Raw genomic sequence first — 19,213 nt, forward strand, 5'->3', positions numbered from 1 at the left:
CTAACTTGGTTTCTGATGTGGAAATACTTCAATTTCAAACTCTCATTCTGCTGAATGTCTGTCTCCCTGGGTCTTGCTTCCAATCTGACACATTCTGCAAAAGTACTTAACTGATCTTAATTCAAATGTTTAATTCACCTGAATCTTTTTCCTTGAGAAATACAATCTTCTGTGTTTAAAGTGATTATTTTTCCTCTGTTTCGTTCCCTGATTATGATTAAGAGCTCTGTAGTGTCAGTGATACCAGAGTTATGTAGTTTTAGAGCCAATGAATTTTCTGGATTCCCAATTATCTTCACCACATTGTATATTTTCTCTTTTGGTTTGATGCCTTAACACTCGTGGCTGCCTTGTCCTCCCATGAGTATGTTTCATGTTCTTGGGGTTGCATTTCTTGTATTATCTTCCAAATTATCCCCAGAACCTCCTCCCATTGCTGCTCCATGCTGTTTCCTGCTCAACTCCCCTTCCAATTAACTCTGGACAGCTCCTCCCGCATGTCTTTGTAGTTACATTGCTCAATTATAATTACATTACATCTTGAACAGATGTAAACTAAAAGAAGGAGCTTTGAGAGATGGGACACGAAGAATAATTGGTGGAATTCTAAACCAGCTACAAAGGCAGAACGAGAGAGAGAGGATATAGATATGGAGATATGGAAAATGAGAAAACCACATTCGCGAAAGAAGTAGATGAACATCCCCGAATATTTTGGCAATGCCTGTGTGCTGTGGTCCTTTGTACAGTGCACGTACAACAGAGTAATATATTCAAATGCTGAGTCTGATGCCAGAATATTTATCTCCAATAATGTGACTGACACTAGCTTTGGAAAGAACCCAGCAGGCCAACATATTGAAATAAGTTGGGACACCAGAAACAAGAATTTGGAGCACATATCCTGGTAAGAATGAGAAATTAGAGTTGGGAATCCCAGAAAAAGAGGAAACGTTGAGAGGATCAAATAATGTTTTAATATTTTATCAATTTTATACATCATTTGTGACTTATCTGCACACACACACATCGATTAAACAGTATATATACAATCTTTTTTCCACCATTGAAACTGTCCTGTTGTCGTGTTACGAGGATACATGAACACCAAGTAGTCACCGAAAGACATGCCGCACTATCACTATGTTGCATATATACAGACAAAGAAGGGCACCTCTTTGACTGGGGCAAAGCACCACACATACTAACACACGAAGGACCTTCTTTGAGGAATGGTATTCTAAGCAGAAGTCCATCAATAAAATCATCAAATTAGATTCTGTCTACATTCACTTGTTAAAATAACCGGAAATGACATCACCCAATTTAAGAAACATAGTCATGGTGACGAAACTTCTGAAAACATACCTTCAAGCTCAGTGAGCTAATTTGCATACATATAATTTTTTTTTTGTTTATTAGTGGAATTTAGGAGTTCTCTGTCGCTCACATTTTGACAGATTATGATGTGAGGTGAGCTTTTCTGGGTATGTGGTTTTAATTAACAGAGGGGTTTGACATTGATGTTATAACAGTTTGGGGCCTTGCCATATGGCATTTGGACAGACTTGAACAGATCTGTGATACAACAGATCCCAGCAAATTCTAACTCATTGCAATTAGTGACTTTGAGCTTCAACTGAAACCATTGGGAAAATTCGTTTAATTTTGTTACTTGTGGTTGGTTAAATGAAAAGTGAGGGAAATGGCTTTTAACATTACTGAAGAGGTTCCCAAATTTTCCAAGGAAGTTTAGAAAGACAGAAGGAGGACATTTTTTAGAATTAGCCAATAGGTTGGAATTGGGTTTAACCAGGGAGAAAAGGGAAGCTGAAATTGTAATGGAGTTGGTCAAGCACTTTGATGTATCAGAGAAACAGGCAACTGCAGTAGAGTTATCAAAACTTAAATTGCAAATGTGGCAACTGGAGTTAGAAGATAAATAAAGGGACGGAAACAGAGAGAGAAAAAAGAGAAAGAGAAGAGAAAGAAAGAGGAGAATTGAAATTCAGAAGTTGGGAATTAAGGAAGAAAGTTAAATGAACAGAATGGAGATGAAGGGAGAACGTAGGGATGTATTCACCTAGGTTAGTAACTTGTCATATTTCGGTGAGAAAAATGTTAAAACCTTTTTTTTATTTCATTTGAAAAAATGACACGGCAGTGAACTTGTGGGTAATGCTAGTTCAGACTAATCTGGTGGGCACAGCTAGTGAGGTATGTGCAGCGCTGTCAGACGAGGGATCCAGACATTATCACGATGTCAAATTGGCTATTTTGATTCGTTATGAATTGGTACCTGAAGCATATAGACAGAAATTCGGAAAAATAGAGACGGAACCAGGTCAGACTTATATTGAGTTTGAAAGAATTAACCAGTCATTTTGATAGGTGGGTTATGGTCTTAAAAATGGATAAGACCTGTGAGGCTTCAAGGAAGATTAATCAGCTGGAGAAGTTAAAAGACTCACTTCCAGAGATAGTAAGAATTCATGTGAATGAATAGAAAGTTCAAGAAGTGAAAAGCGCGACAGAAATGGCAGGTAAATATGCATTGTGGCATGTGATGAAATTTAGCTTCTGGCAGGAATTTCATCCTGTGAGGGATAGAAATTGGGAGAAGGGAAGATCACACATTACACAGCGAACAGTAGCTCATAATAGTTTACCACAGGTGAAGAAAGAAGCCCAAGGGGGTTGAAAGGTGGTGAAAGGCCTCAGGTGGTCTCACTGTAAGGGAGTGGAACACATAGAATTACAGTACTGATGGTTTAAGAAGGGCACATGGAAAAAGTTGTTTTCACTGCAGTTAGCTGGGACACACTGTGCGGGGCGTTAAAGGAAGACACTTTGGGGAAAGATGCGGTAGAAGAGGCTAAGCCAGTGACATTAGTGAAACTGGTAAAGGAAACCCCAAGTGCAGCCGAGGAGCTGCAGAAGATTGCACAGCCTAGGCAAGGGCTGGGTATGGAGGCAGTGCCTGATCTCTGTAAAGAATTCGCCTCTGCAGGTAACGTTTACTCAGAAAGAACAGGGGAGAAGGATAAGAAATTATAATTTTGTGAGATACAGGCTCTGCTCAGTCTCTAATAGTTGAGAAGTGAGGGTCCAGAAAAGCACAACAGATCAGGCAGTTTCCGAACAGCAGGACTATCGCATATCAGGCAGAAACCCATTGTCCGGAAGGTGGTGGGGGGACAAGGGGGCTGGAAGATAAATATGAGAGTAGTAGCTGGGCTGGTGGGAGGGTCACTGGGAAGGCAATAAGAAGATGTAGGTAGGAGTGATTGTGATTTGTCAGAGGGGAGGGTGGAGTCGATAGGTGGATAGGAAGATGGCCAGTTAGGGCAGTTCAAGAGGGCAGTGCTCGGTTGAACGGTTGGATCTGGGAGAGGTTGGTGGAGGGGAGATTTGGAATTTGGTGAAGTCAACGTTGATACTGTACAGTTTGAGGGTTCCAGCTGTCCTACCACCGATAGGTGTCCTGTCACCCTCCTCTACGACCTATCACCATCACACCCACCTACATCTACTAATTGCCTCCCAAGCTCCCTTTCACCCAGCTCCACCCCCACCCACCCATTTATTTCTCAACCTCCTTCCCCCTCCCTTACGCCCCACTTTCCTGATGAAGGACGTATGCCTGAAACGTCAATGCTCCTGCCCCTCGGATGCTGCCGACATGATGGACTTTTCCAGCCCCACACTTTTCAACTCTCATCTCCAGCATCTGCCGCCCTCACTTTCTCTCACCCTCTAATTGTAAGAGTTGAAAGTTTTTTTTCACTCTTTCTGGCATTATAATCAAGAACGTGATAACTTGTGGAATGGGAACAGAAATTAAGCATTCCCTTGTGTAACATCAGGTTGGAATGCCAAATCAAGATTAGGGAAGTAACAGTGACAGTGAGTAACAGAGTGTCAGTTCTAGGAATAGAGCTTGTTCTTGGGAACGATTTAGCAGGAAGCAAGTTGGGAGAGGGACCTCTTGTGGTGGAGAAGCCAAAGGAAGATGAGGGAATTGGTGAGTTCAAAGAAAATTACCCAGGATATTTTCCAGACTGCGTAGTAACAAGATCCCACTGTCATAAGTTACAGCAGGAAGAAGAAATGATCTAAAAAGACAAATGAGTTGATGCTCAGTGAACTGACACCCTGTTTAATGTAACGGTGCAGGAAAAACCTGAACAAGCAGAGGATCAGGCAGAGGTGTTTAGTCCAGAAAGTCTAATGGACTTACAACAGATATATATACACACATTCACACACACAGAAAATGAATCAGAATATATTGTTGAACGTTATTAACTTAAACATAGAATCATAAAATTAAAATGGAGACCCCGATAGGTTACTGCAGAAGGGAAATGCGCCGAAGTGCACCAGATTGTGTTAGCAGTAAGGTACAGTGTTACGGGTCGCACATAAACTCTCTGCAGGCGGTCACCTAGGTGTAAAGAAGACTCAGGCTAAGGTACAGAAGCATTTCTAATGGCCTGGAATGCACAAGGACGCGGTTCATTTTTGTTGTACGTGACATACATACCAAATGGTAGGTAAGTCCCAGGCAGTAATAAAACCAGCACCTTTGTTGTCAATTCTTGCATTCGAGAAACCCTTCATGTGGGTTATGATTAATTGTGTAGCTCCCCTTTCTAAAGTAAAAGTAAAAAACAATATTTGCTGACCATAATGGATGTGTCTCCCAGATTTCCAGAGGCAATTCCATTATTGGAGTGTTAAGGCAAAAATGAAGGTGGAGGGATTGGTAGCTTTCTTTACTCGCTGTGGACTGCCCAGAGAGATTTAGTCAGACCAAGGGTCTCAATTTACTGCTCAGCTGTTTTAGGAAGTCATGGATAGCTTAGGCATACAGCACTTCAAATCAAGTGCGTCACATCCTGAATCCCAGGTAGCCTTGGAAAGTTAGCATCAGGCACTGAGGACCATGTTAACAGCGTACTGTCAGGATTACCCGAATGGTTGGGATAAAGGTGCCCCATTAAATTGTTTGCCATTAGAGATGCCCCAAATAAATCTACTCACTTTACTTCCTTTGATTTAATATTCGTACATGAAGTGAGAGGTCCTTAGAAACTAATTAAATATAAATTGACAGGACCAAAGTCGGAGATCTCACACTTGGATTATGTATCAGAGGTGAGGGAGAGATTGGATGGAGTAGGTGAGTTAGTTAAACAGCACATGAAGAGGGCACAGTATAGAGTGATGCAGGTGGCAGATAAAAACTCTGAAACTTTGACGATTTCCCGTGGGGATGACGTATTAGTTTCGCCACCAGTGGTAAGAAAACCATTCAAATCCAGGCCCCTTTCAAATTTAAAAAAAGTGTGAAGTCAGTTAAACTACCTGGTAAAGATACCGGAGATGACAAAAAAAACTTTGTCGAGTATTTCATCTGGATGAATAATGCACCAGCCACATTTAACACGCAAGAATGGGCGGGGTGGGGGGGGGGGTGCATATGAACAAATTGTGCAACTTATCTGTATGATGTAGTGATCTTCAGAAAGTGATTGAAAGCTCACATGTTACAGTTGGCAGAGCATGTTGAACGATTACAAGAAGCAAACTTGGTAATAAACAGAAAGAAAATGGAATTCGCGAAGGCGGAGGTGATGTTCTTGGGACATTATATTCGACATGGAAGGTTGACCCCATGGAGCACAAAAACGAAGGGCTTTGAGGAATTTTCACGACCATCCTCGAAGAAAGAGGTGCTTCGGTTTTTGGAACTGAGTGGATTCTATCGGAAGTTTGTTCAAAACTTCAGCAGCGTCTTGGCAACACTGATGGATTTACTGAAGAAGAACACAGAATTGTGGTGGACAGAACAATGCCAGGAGGTATTTGAGAATTTTAAAGCAGGTTTAATCACTACACCAGTTTTAGCTGCACCAAATATTCTGAAACCCTTTGAAAATTGTGTTTGATGCTCGGGATATAGGGGTCAGAGATGTATTGATATGGAAAGAAGATGATGGAATTGAATGGCTAATTGGCTACTTGGCGAAAAAACTCAATATCCAACAGAAAAAAAATAGGAAATCTCCATTATTGAACAAGAATGATTAAGTTCCACACTGGCCTGACAATATTTTAATGTGTTTATGACAAACAAATTTTCGGAGATGGTTGTGGACAACGACAAATCTCTCGCATTTTTTGGAATATTTAAAGACCAGAATATGAGACTATTTCATTGGAGTCTTACCTCACCAACTTTAAACTTACAAAGTGTACATGCTGTGGCTCCTACAATGTGATAGCAGATGTGTTTCGCAGATTTAAAGGAAAAAGTGTAGATAAGATTTGACTTATCCCAGTGTTGTATTGGTGTGCAGAATTAATATGGATGATATAACTGAGATTAATACTTTTGTATTTCATAAAATTGGGATTAAGAATAGGAGGAAAAGAAATGTAGCCATCTTTTCATTCTGCTAGTTCATTTTATTTTCTGAAGCGGGGAGATATTATGAAGACAAAAACATATATGGACACTTTAAAACAGATCGGGTTTTGCTGAATAGAAATTAAAGCCACAGATGCCAGCTGAAGGTCACACTGTTGCACATGTCACCATTAGCCGAGAAATGGATTCCTGAGTTTTGGTTGCTGTTTTGACAGCCATTCAAATGTAGCCAAAGAGTTTAAATAACGCTCAGGATACCAGATGCCAACAGAATTTGAATATTATTGTTTGGACACCTAGAAAGCAATCAAATTATGAGAATTATTGTATCATGGGAAGTATATAAAAGCAGTATTTTGAACACTGGAGGGAGAGCTACTGCCATCCAACAGTAGAGCAACTGCTGTAGAGCAGGAGTGCTAACTGGCCATCTCAAACACTCTCTATGAAAGACACATGTTCATGCAAACCTCTTTGCAATAAAAAAATGACCCAGGGAGATCAGCAGCTGGAAGAGTGAACATAGCGGGGAAGATAGAGACTGTGTGGTCTTGAGATTGTAATGTTTAATATGTGGGTTGTTGGAACAGCATATTTTTTACAGAGTTGGAGTCAGATAGTAAGTAGCTAAGAAAAGAGCGGCTTGTATTTGTGAATAGTTGTTGTTTAGTGTTCACTAATAAAGTTAAGAAATAAATTTGTTAATCTTTGTATAAATAGTGGAATGTAGGAAATCTGTGTCACTCATATTTTAACAGATTACAAGCTGAGGAGAGCTTTTCTGGGTGTTTGTTTTAATTAACAGAGGGGTTCGACTCCACCTTGTAAATGTCCATCCACACTAACCCCATTTCCCTGCAGTTGGCCCTATCCTTCTAATCCTTTCCTATCCACATATTTATCCAAATGCTTTTGAAATGTTGTTAATGTACCCCCTCAGCCACATCTGCTGGCAGCTCATCCACGTACCAGCCTCTGTGTAAAGAAGTGGCCTTTCAGGTTCCCTTTTATTCCTTCTCCTTTAACCTTGAACTGATCCTCTCGCGTCCTCGATTCTCTACACCTTAGAAAAAGACTGAGACCATTAACCCTATCCATACCCCTCGTGATCTTATACAGCTCTATCAGGACTCCCTCAGTCTCCTACACACTAAAGAAAATGTCCTAGCTTGTCCAACCTCTCCCTATAACTCAGACCATTGGGTCCTGGCAACATCTTTGTAAATTTCTTCTGCACTCTTTCTAAGTTAATAACATTCTCCCTTTAAGAAGATGACAAAACTGAACACAATACTCCAAGTGCGGCCTTACCAAAGTCCTGTATTACTGCAGCATAAATTCCCATCTTCCACACTCAATATCCTGCCTGATGAAGGCCAGTGTGCCAAATGCCTTCTTCACTGCCCTGTCTACCTGTGACTCCACTCTCAGGGAACCGTGCACCTGAGCATGAAGGTCTCTCTGCCCCCTGCACCCCTTAAGGCTCTTCCATTCACCATGAAACTCCTACCTTGATTTGAATTTCCAAAATGCAAGACCTCACGCTTCGATAGTAAATTCCATTTTTCGGCACATTTAAGGTCCTGCTGCAATTTTTGATAATATTCCTCACTGATCATGCTCCCACTTACTTTAGTGTCATCTGCAAACTTATTAATCATACCTTGTACATTCTCAACCAAATCATAGATACCAAACAGCAATGGACCGAGCCTACAGTCTGACAAACATCCTTCCACTAAACCCTCTGCTTCCTACCATCAAGCCAACTGTGTATCCAATTGGACAGTTCCCACGCATTCTACGTGTTGTAACCTTCCTGAGCAGCCTGCTATGTGGAAACTTATCAAACGTCCTGGTAACTTCATCAAAGGACTCTAAAAAGTTTGGGAAGCATGATCTCCCACTCACAAGTCTATGCAGACTGCTCCGAATCAAACCCTGTGTAATTAATGGGTGCAGTCAATGGTATACTGTCCTTCATTGTCAGATGATTCCAGTACATAAGTAAAGCGATCTGCCGGCTGTTGTAGAGCCCTGCTGAGAGAGCATTAGGGTCACTCTGTACGGATTTGATCTCCTTTGTAAGGAATGATTCCCATACCACAGACACGGATGATGGTAACATGAGGATAGAGTGAAGAAGCTGAGTGTTTAACCTGTAGAGCTGTGAGAGACGAAGAAATGGTGACGCTGAAACACGAGGAGTGGCAGCGGTCTCTTATTTCCAAAACAGACATTGACAGGGAGAGAAATTCCATACTTTACCCAGGAGTTATTGGTTTGATTTATTGTCACGTGTACCTCAGTACAGGGAAACACTTTATTTATGAGCAGTGGAGGCAGATCATAGTAAACATGGCCAGACAGATCACAGGTTGGAAATAGATTTGGACAGAGTAAGGCATACAGGTTACACTGAACAGGACATGCACTAGACAACATCAACCTGAACAAGTTCAGCAATATTTGAACTTAGAGAATCCATTCATCAGTCTAACGTGACTTTCCCAATAGTTTATATGCCTAACTTAACTCTCCCCACGTTATTGTGCAGTCGGCGTGTGAACCCGTACTGAACGTCAGGTTACTCACAATCCCCAACAGCAGCCACAATACCTTCCATCTGAAACAGGTAGCCATTCCCACCAGCTTCCGCCCTACATAGAGAACACCAGGCTGGCTTCTCGGAGATGGAAGGTGCCTTCTTGAGACTTCACACAAGACATATGGCTTCACCACTAGAATACCACGTTAATGTCCCACGTGTGTATCATGACAGACAGAGCTACGAGGAACAATGTGGAGCAGTCTGTCTGTGCAGCCTCTGCTTCACTTGGTCATCATGTTAGAGCATCAGTTAGGAGACAGCGAGGACTGTTGATGCTGAAGATCAGAGTAGACAGTGGTTTGCTGGATAAGCACAACAGGAGAATCGACGTTTCGAGCATAAGCCATTCATCAGGAATCAGGATCAATTACATCATTCGGCCCATTTAAGGACCTGCTGCAATTTCTGATAATATTCCTCACTGATCATGCTCCCACTTACTCAAATGGATATGGTCAGCTCTCACAGATTAGGATTTCTGGGTTTTGGTTTCTCAGTAACATCAGAAATTATTGGGGTCTCCACCGAGTTGAAAGCTTTAGTGAATGTCTCCTGGCAGCTACTCTCTATGGATTTTCTCTTGGTGCTGTTTTTAAATCCTGAATTGTAGAAATATTTGTGTCATTCAGTGTCTGAATATTCCTTTTTTCCTAGGGCTGTGTTCATGTGATTTTCCAGTATTGGAACAGTTCATTAGTTTTGGTTCATAGATCTATTATTCTGTTAACTTGTCCAATATAATTACGTTATTCTAAAGTCCTCTTTCTTTGGTTTTATTTAATCCATCGTGTTAAACTAAATGGTGTTATGCTTCACACCGTGTTGTTTGACCAGTCACATTGCATCTAGAACAGACACTTTACATTTTCTTTAAATAAGAAAACATTAGAGTCTCGGCTACTGCCTTCAAATATTGTCGAGGGGTTCTGGTGTGGCCCATCACACTAGAATCCTTCTCTTCCTGAGTAATATATTGGAGGCACTGAATGGGCTGTCCCTGTCCTTCTCCAATAGTGTCAATGGGCTGAACGACTTCCTCATATTCCTGTGAAACCAGTGTGAGGTGCGGAATGATCTCTTAGTTTACTGTGGCAATGTGCAGTGTCAGGCAGTCCTTTATATGAATGTTACGGACTCTTTAAAAGCACAAGCCTCAATGGAATCCATGTCTTGCTGCTCATGGACACAGTCCAGTTCAGGAGCTGACGGGGGCGACAAATTATTCTGAACATTGTGGAATCCTCAGTGACCATCCCCACTTCGGATCTTATGGTGAGGAGGGTGAGGGTGGGGAGACATTGATGAAGCAGCTGAAGATGTTTGTGAAGAGGAAGCTACCCTGAGGATCTCCAACAGAGGTGACCCAGGACTGAGATGATGAACATCTTCCTTTGTGCCATGTTAGACTCCAAACACTGGAAAGATTAGTCTGATTCCCATTAAGTTCAGATTTGTTAAGCTTCTTGATGTCAACAGAAGTCAACAGAACCCTTTGTATAAGGGCCAGTCATTTTTACCTGACCCATTGTGTCAACCTCTTTTGTTCATATCAATAGGCCATGATATAGGCAAGGGTTTTCTTCAAACATTCAAGCATTGAATGTCAGGATTTCTCTTCTCAAGAGTGTTCGGGGAGCCAGATGACTGAAAGTATTTGAAGAGGAGGTAGATGGATATTGACCTGTCAGAGAGTTGAGGGCGATGAAGAATTGGGTATGAAAGAGGATTTGAGACCAAGAGCAGATCAGTCATGATCTTAGTGAAAGGCAAGGCAGGGTTGGGGAGTGAATGACCTGTCCCTGTGTCTGATGTTCTCACATTCTGTTATTGGAAAGTTAGTGGGTGTTATTTTCATGAATGTTCTGTTTTTGAATGTTGCCGTCAGGGAGACCAGAGGATTTTGTGAGCCATCGCTGGGTGAGGTATGGCGGTTATATTCATAGTGATTTTGGGTCGACAACATGACCAACAAATGGAGCACAAGTTTCAGAGAGGGGAAGCTCTGTACAGAGAGATGAGGGGCTTCTTTCATACCCAGCCTGGGTTTTACAATTACATTTCTCAAATCAACTCAAAGCGTGTGGGACAGCCTTGAAGGGCCGAATGATCTCCTCTGTTTCTGTGCACCAGGTTTTAGAAGTAAGTAGCCTCTAAGTGCTCCTGCCTAACAGGTTTAATGGACTGAATGGAACACAGGGACACGGGATTGAGGGACAGGAGTGAGTCATTAGATACTTTGAAAATTCTCCACCAGGCACTAAGATTGTGGCTGATCAGGTTGGGGACTCAGCCCCACTTTCCTGTCTGTGTCCCATTCGTCATGACTCACTTCTCTGTCAAATCTTTACTTAATGCAGCTTTCAATCAATGTGAACATAGAGGCACGATAAACTTCCAGTGAAGAGGATTCCCACTTGAAAGATCCATTCAGAATTATTCGTCGTTCCTCTGATCGACTCAAAGTGTCATGCAGAATGGAAACAGACCCGTTAGTCCAATATGTTCACTCCGATCAGATGTCAAATCTGATCCAGTTCCATTTGCCAGCATTTGGCCAATATCCCTCCTCTTTCAGATACTATTTAAATGTGCAATTGTAACCGCCTTCACCACTTCCTCTGACAGCACTTTCTCAACACACACCACTCTGTGTCTAAAACATTTATCTTCAGTCCCTTCTAAATCATTCCCCCTCTCCCCTCTAACCAATGCTCTCCTGTTCTGGACTCCCCTATCCTGGGGAGCAGATTGTGGCTGTTCAGAATATCCATGCCCCTGCTGGTTTTATAAACCTCTATAATGTGACCCCTCAATCTCTGACACTCCAGGGTAAACACCTCAACCTAATCAATCTCCCCCTAAAGTTCAAACCTCCAGTCCTGGAACATCTGTGTAAGTCATTTCTGCAGAAAACCGAGTTGTATGTAGTATTCTTAAAGTGGCCTCACCAACATCCTGTACAGATACTACATGCCACCGCAACTCCTATACTCAATGCTCTGACTGATTAAGGCAAATGTGCCAAATGTGTTCTGCACCGCACTGTCTGCATTCGATTCCACTTTCAAGGAACAATGTACCTGCAGCCCTATGTCCCTTTGTTCCTCAACACTCACCAGGACCTGACCATTAAGTGTATAACTTCTGCCCTGATTTGCGTTCACAAAATACAAAACCTCGTCTTTATCTAAATAAAACTTCATCTATCACTCCTTGCCCCTTTGTCACATCTATTTGTGGTCTTGTTGTACTCTGAGATAATCTACTACACCACCTTTCTGATATCGTCTGTAAACTGACTAACTATGGCCCCGATATTCACATCTAAATCCTTGACATAAATGATGAAATGCAGTGAACTCAGTCCTGATTCTTACAGCACACTGCTGCTCACAAGCCTCCAGTCTGAAAAATACCCCTCTTCCTTCAAGCCAATTGTGACGAGCTTCTTCTGTATCCCATGTGATTGAAACTTACTAATCTGCCTACCAATTAGAACTAAATACTAGCTATGAAGAGAGGCTGAGTAGGTTAGGTTTATTTTCACTAGACAAAAGAAGATTGGGGGGGGGGGGCGGAAACTTATTGAGGTTTGCAAAATCATGAAGGTTAAAGATAGGGTGGACAGAGACAAGCTTTTTCCCAGGTGGAAGGATTCAATAACGAGAGGTCATGCTTTGAAGGTGAGAGGTAGACAGTTTAAGGGGGATACACGCGGTAAGTACTTTACACAGTGGGCGGTGGGCGTTTGGAAAGTGTTGCTAGCAGAGGTGGTAGAGGCAGGCACGGCAGATTCATTTAAGGTGCGTCTAGACAGATGCATGAGTAGGTGGGGAGCAGAGGAGTAGGTGGGGAGCAGAGGGATATAGATGCTTAGGAATTGACCGACAGATGTAAACAGTACATTTGGATCGGCTCAGGCTTGGAGGGCGAAGGGCCTGTTCCTGGGCTGTAAGATTTTCTTTGCTCTTTCTTCTTTAAATGAAGACCTTGCTGAAGTCCATATAGACAATGTCAACCAAACTGCCTTCATCAATCTTCTTTGTTACCTCCTCAAAAAAACTCAACCAAATTAATGAGACATGATTTCCCATGCAGAAAGCCACGTTGTCTACCCTGATCAGCCCTTACCTTCCCAAATGTATGTAAATGCTATCCCCCAGAATCCCCTCCAACAACTTACCCACCACTGACATCAGGCTCACCGGTCTATAGTTCCCCGGCTTTTTGGGTCACTGTTTCCTTTCTAGTCCCACTCCCCCACTGTTCACAACAAATGTTAAATGTAACCAGGTCGGTGATATAGCCGATGATATCGGTCTCAGACTGGGTCAGGGTCAGTTTTAGGAACAAGTCAGTCTAGTTTCTTTAATCTGCTCAAATAGCACATTTATGATCCAGAGCAATGTTACTCCAACTATGATGGAAAGATGGATGGCAAACTATTTTTGTATTGCAAATATATAATCAATATTTCCCTTTCTATAACACACACACACACACACACACACACACACACATACACACACACACTCTGCAATTTTTACTTGAAAGAACTTTGTCCAGATATTATCCCATGTACATTGTCCAAACTATGTCTCCATCATATTCCCTGCTCCATGTCGTTGCATCATTTCTCCTGTGATACACAGAGCCATACCCTGAGCAGAAAATGGTCTAGGTCGATTTGAAGATATGTTTTTATGTTCCTGCTTCATTAAAAAATAAAAATGTCTAATATATTCAGAATACGTGTGTTAAAATGAATGCATTTTTAAAAGAAATACAGAAATTGCTGGAAAAGCTCAGCAGGTCTGTCAGCATCCAGATGCCTTTTACATGCTGTAGTTGTACCAGCCTCCATCACTTTCTCTGGCAGCTCATTCCATATGCACACCACCCTCTGTGTGAAAAGATGCCCTTTAGGCCTCATCAAAACCTTTCCCCTCTCACTTTCCACCAATGCCATCGAGTTTTGGACGCCCCTAACCTGGGGAAAAACCCTGACTACTCAACCTATCCATGACCGTTCAGATTTTATGAACCTTTCCTGCTGCGAAATGTGACTTCAATCAACACAAATGGCTGTACTTTCAGTCATCCCGGGGCTAAATTCTGAAATGCAACACCAACACCTCTTCCTTCTCCATCAAGTCACAATTCTAAATCCATTTTAATCAGTTTGTTCAGATATATTAGGTGACACTTCTTTGGGATTTACACGTAGATCTTTGTGCCCAGAGGTAGGGACACGAGCACCACTCGGCAATACCCATAAAGCTGTAACATTATTCTCATGTGTGTTTGTCCATCAGCCTGTTCTGTCATACAGTGACATACCTCTGCAACAGGCAGGACTTCAATCCAGGCCTTCTCATCCAGAGCTAGGAACACTACCACACAAGTTCAGGAATTGGAATCAAATCCACAGCTCTGGCTCAGAGACACGGACACTGCCCACTATACTACCAAAACCAGATTTTGGGTCATATTTTAGTGCCCGCTTCCAGCTCAGTGTGGATTGATTATAATCAGGTTACTATTACTGAATTACAAAAAACACTTTGTATTATTAAACAAATGCAAGATATTTGTCTCAACTGTAGGATATTGAGTGTACGTGCTGAATATTGAAATTAACTATGAACATCTTTAATCGCTATTATCTGTAGTCTGCAATATTAGGGAAAGAAATCCCACAGAAACACTCTGCCCAATGATGGGTCTCAAATAGATGTTTATTACTGAACACCAGAGGCGAAGGAAGGGATTAATTTCTGACCCCAAAACACCGATCAATCTTACCCACTCTAACGTGTGTCTGCCCTCTTCCTAAAACAATGAAATGATACCAGGCCGCTGATTACTGTCCAGCCTCTCCTCCCAAACGACTGTGTCTGCAATCTGTCCCTCCTCCCTCTAACCACACAAGGCAACCCAAGCTCAGGGTCTTTGTGAAAATCAAGGCCAGAGTGTGCAGGCCTCCTGGAGAGGGGTGGGCATTTTAAAATTGAAGGGGGAGGGGGAGGTGGCAGTCATATCACACACTGGGCTGAGGGGTGGCAGATGGAGGATAGTCTGGATTAATGCCAGGCATTGGATTTGGTAAATCAAACAAGAACAGGACCTATACAATTAAAAGTAGGGTCTTTTGGTGGTGTTGTAGTACAGAAACCTAGGCTGTCAGGTTTAATTCTTTAAAATTTGCATCTGATATAGAAAGTGGCTAAGAAGGTGTTTAACACACTTGTCTTCATAGGTCAGACCTTTGAGTATCGGACTTGGGATGTCATGTTGAGGTTGTACAGGACATTGGTGAGGCCTCTTCTGGAATACCGTGTCCAGTCTGGTCACCCTGCCCGCTCATTCCATAGCCACACCACCCTCTGGGTGAAAAGGTGCCCCTTTGGTCGCTTTTAAATGTTACCCTCTCACCTTAAGCCTATGTCCTCTAGTTTTGGACTCCCCCGTACCCTTAGCAAATACCTTGACTATTCACTTTGATATTATTGACCTTGATGTTATTAAGCTGGAGAGGGTTCAGAAGAGTTTAACCTGGATGTTGCTGGAAATGGAGGGATTGAGCTATAAGGAGAGGCTGAATAGGCTGGGACATTTTTCACTGGAGAGCATGAGATGGAGGGGTAACTTTACAGAGGTTTATAAAGTGATGAGGGGTACAGATAATCTGCAGGGCTGATGTCTTTCCCCGAGAGTTGGGGATTCAAAACTGAGGGATATTTTGAGGCGTGAGGAAAAAGATTTACAAAAGTCAGGAGAGGTAATTATTTTAGACCGAAGCTGGCTTTTGTGTGGAATTAACTTCCAGAGGAACTGGTGAAAATAGGGACAGTTACAATGTTTAAAGGACATTTAGATCAGTACATGGATAAGACATCAGTTTGGATGGTGCTGTGAGCAGCTGCCCTCTCACTCCCCCTCTCTGAATGAATCCCTGTTGGTTTTCACCCTCTGCCAATGCCTGTGCAGTGGCATGTGCAGGCCAGCAGAGGGTGGCATTGTATCACTTTCAGCACCACAGAGACTGCCAGACCTACCCACACAGAGACACACAGATACACACACAGCAATTGTTAGGGCACAGCGTGAAGCTTATCTGGTAACTTAAATTAAACATAAAGAAATGCTCACTTTACTTTGTAAACTGTTGAAATATGAGTGATAGAGAACTCCCAAATTCCACTGTTTAAACAAAAAATATCAATGTATTTTTTTAACTCTGAAAGTGAACATTTTACATCAACTATTCACAACTCTGGGACCCTCTTTCTCCAAACTGCTTATTACCCTACTCCAACTCTACAGCAATATACTGTTTCAATATGACACTTATTAAAATTACATAAACGTAATTTCAAAACCAAACAGCAGCTGTTGTTTCATCTCACCTCACACCAATCTCCCTTTTCCCATCTTTCCTGGGAAGTATGGCTCATGTTACAGGATGCTATCGAAGTGTCGATATTTCAGCATTCTGAAACCTGGGAACACATCCTTCCATGACACTGTCTTCAGTCTCCCCCTCTCTGTCTATAACCCAAACCCCTCCCATGTGGTGATATTTAAACTGATACCCCTGCCATCTCTCTCTGGCAGGGATGTTCACACCCACAGCACTCCCTTATCATGGCACAATGGAGATATGCAACTGCAAATGGATGGGAGCTGAACATCCTGTCACTTCCAGCATGGGCTGCAAGTTTCCCCACACTGGGCAGGGATCTAACACAGTGTTACTGAGCAATGTACTGCGGTGGGGTACACAGCCCTACATGCTGGGAGGGTAACTGCTCCTGGGTTACAGATTAATTCACGGGTGATCACTGCACAGGTCTCTGTGCTGGTCAGACTGTCTGGTTGAGGTTTGTAGATAATGCAATGATGTGGTTAGTGCAGCTCCCCGTGCTGGATGGATATTTGTTCCAGGTTCCCACATGAGTCCCCTGCTATGGTCTGCACAGCTCCGGTACTGGACAGATCTGTAGGCTGTGCACAATACATCATGTTGGTGGGGTGGATGGAGGGAAAGGTGATGGACAGGTCATGGAGCTCCCCGGAACGTTCTGTCCCTGACATTCTATAACTGCCATTCCCCGGAACGTTCTGTCCCTGACATTCTATAACTGACATTCCCCGGAACGTTCTGTCCCCGACATTCTATAACTGCCATTCCCCGGAACGTTCTGTTCCCGACATTCTATAACTGACATTCCCCGGAACGTTCTGTCCCTGACGTTCTATAACTGACATTCCCCGGAACGTTCTGTCCCTGACATTCTATAACTGACATTCCCCGGAACGTTCTGTCCCTGACGTTGTTTGTTTGTGAACGGCCAGACGTCAGTGAATTGAACAAACGATAAGATCCCGAGGGAAGAGATCCCGTTCCAGGGAGAAGGAGACACTGTTCCGAAGGCCCCTCAGGCAGTTAAAGGGGTGAATACATTTTCATGGAAATTACATTTCCTCACGACACAGGATCGACCACAATTTAGACCAAAATACAGAAATTCCCAAACTCCATCTGTCTTCAGGAAACTGGGAGTGACCATCTACGTCCTGCTTTATAAAGATTGTGGATTGTCTCCATGTGTCAGACGTTACCTGGGGGCCATGGCAGCGGCGGATCTCCTGGTCATTATCCTCGACCTGATCCTGAGACACATTCCCATTGTTTATCGGGAACAGTTTTATTTCCTGAGGGACTCCGTCCCGGTGTGTAATATCCACGCCGTCCTGCTTTATGCAGCCACTGACTGCTCTGTCTGGTTCACCGTCACTTTCACCTTTGATCGGTTTGTGGCCATTTGTTGCCAGAAGCTGAAAAGTAAATATTGCAGTGAGAAAACGGCGGCTGTGGTTCTGGGAGCAGTGACTGTGCTGAGCTGTTTAAAGAACATTTCCTGGTATTTTATGCTCACGGCTCGGTATTGGCTGGGGAACGCCCCCTGGTTTTGTGATGTAACAGACGCTGTTCTAGTCTCCAGTGTCTGGGTCACAATCGAGTCCCTCCACCACATTCTAACCCCGGGGGTCCCATTTCTCCTGATTCTGCTGCTCAATGTTCTCACCGTCAGACACATTTTAGTGACCAGCAGAGCCCGCAGGAGACTCCGCGCTCACACCAATGGGGACGCTCAGTCTGACACTGAAATGAGAAACCGAAAAAAATCCATCATTTTACTGTTTGTGATCTCGGCCAATTTCATCCTGTTATGGTCAACGTTAATGCTGTATTCTATATGGAGACGGATGAGGTATATTGTGTATACCCCTGTGTATCTCCATGACTTTGTGCGGGAATTGGGCTTCATGCTGCAGCTCCTCAGTTGCTGCACAAACACCGCGATTTATGCCGTGACCCAGACTAAGTTCAGGCAGCAGCTGAAGAATGTGCTGAAATATCCCTTCACCCAAATCCATCCATCCATCAAATTCCCTCATTAATCACACCATCCGGGATTTTCTCATTTCAGTTCAGTGTTTCAGCGATGGAGCAGCCTGTCGCTATGGTAACAGACTGAGGGGAGCGCTGGTTTGTCCATCCTTATCCCACAGGGGGGTTACAGGGAAACATTTCAATGTTTCTCACAACTCAGGGGCCAGTGAGAAAAGGCACCATCCCACTGACTGTATCCATCACTTCCATTTGTAACCAATAAAAATGCGGATTACAGCGTGCCGAGCAGCAGAGGGACCGATGTTGTTGTGTGTCTTTGTGTTGGAGAAGCTGAGCTGGAGAGAGACAGACTCAGCCCCAAGTCCTGGTCCTCAGGGAAGGGGAGGGCACCGCGCCCTGGGCTCAGGAGCTGGGGTTAACTCCCTCTGTCCCCCTCCCCATCCCCTTTCCAACCCGCCCTCCCCATTTCATCTCCCACACTCTTACTCCACATTTCTCCCTCTCTCTCCCTGCACACTCACTCTTTCTCACAACATCCCCCTTTCACTCTCCCTCATTCTCCCTCTCACACCAACCGCCCCAACCCCGGGAAGGTGAGAAGGGATGGCAAGGGAGGGGAGGAAAGACGTGGAGGGCGAGACGGAGAGAGAGGGAAGGGGGGGTGAGAGGGGGGAGCGAGGGAGGGGATGAAGAGAGGGAGGGGAGGGCGAGAGAGCGGAGTGTGAGGGAGGGTAGGGCGAGAGAT

Source organism: Hemiscyllium ocellatum, unplaced genomic scaffold (genome assembly GCF_020745735.1).
Source record: "Hemiscyllium ocellatum isolate sHemOce1 unplaced genomic scaffold, sHemOce1.pat.X.cur. scaffold_301_pat_ctg1, whole genome shotgun sequence".
Classification (NCBI taxonomy): domain Eukaryota; kingdom Metazoa; phylum Chordata; class Chondrichthyes; order Orectolobiformes; family Hemiscylliidae; genus Hemiscyllium; species Hemiscyllium ocellatum.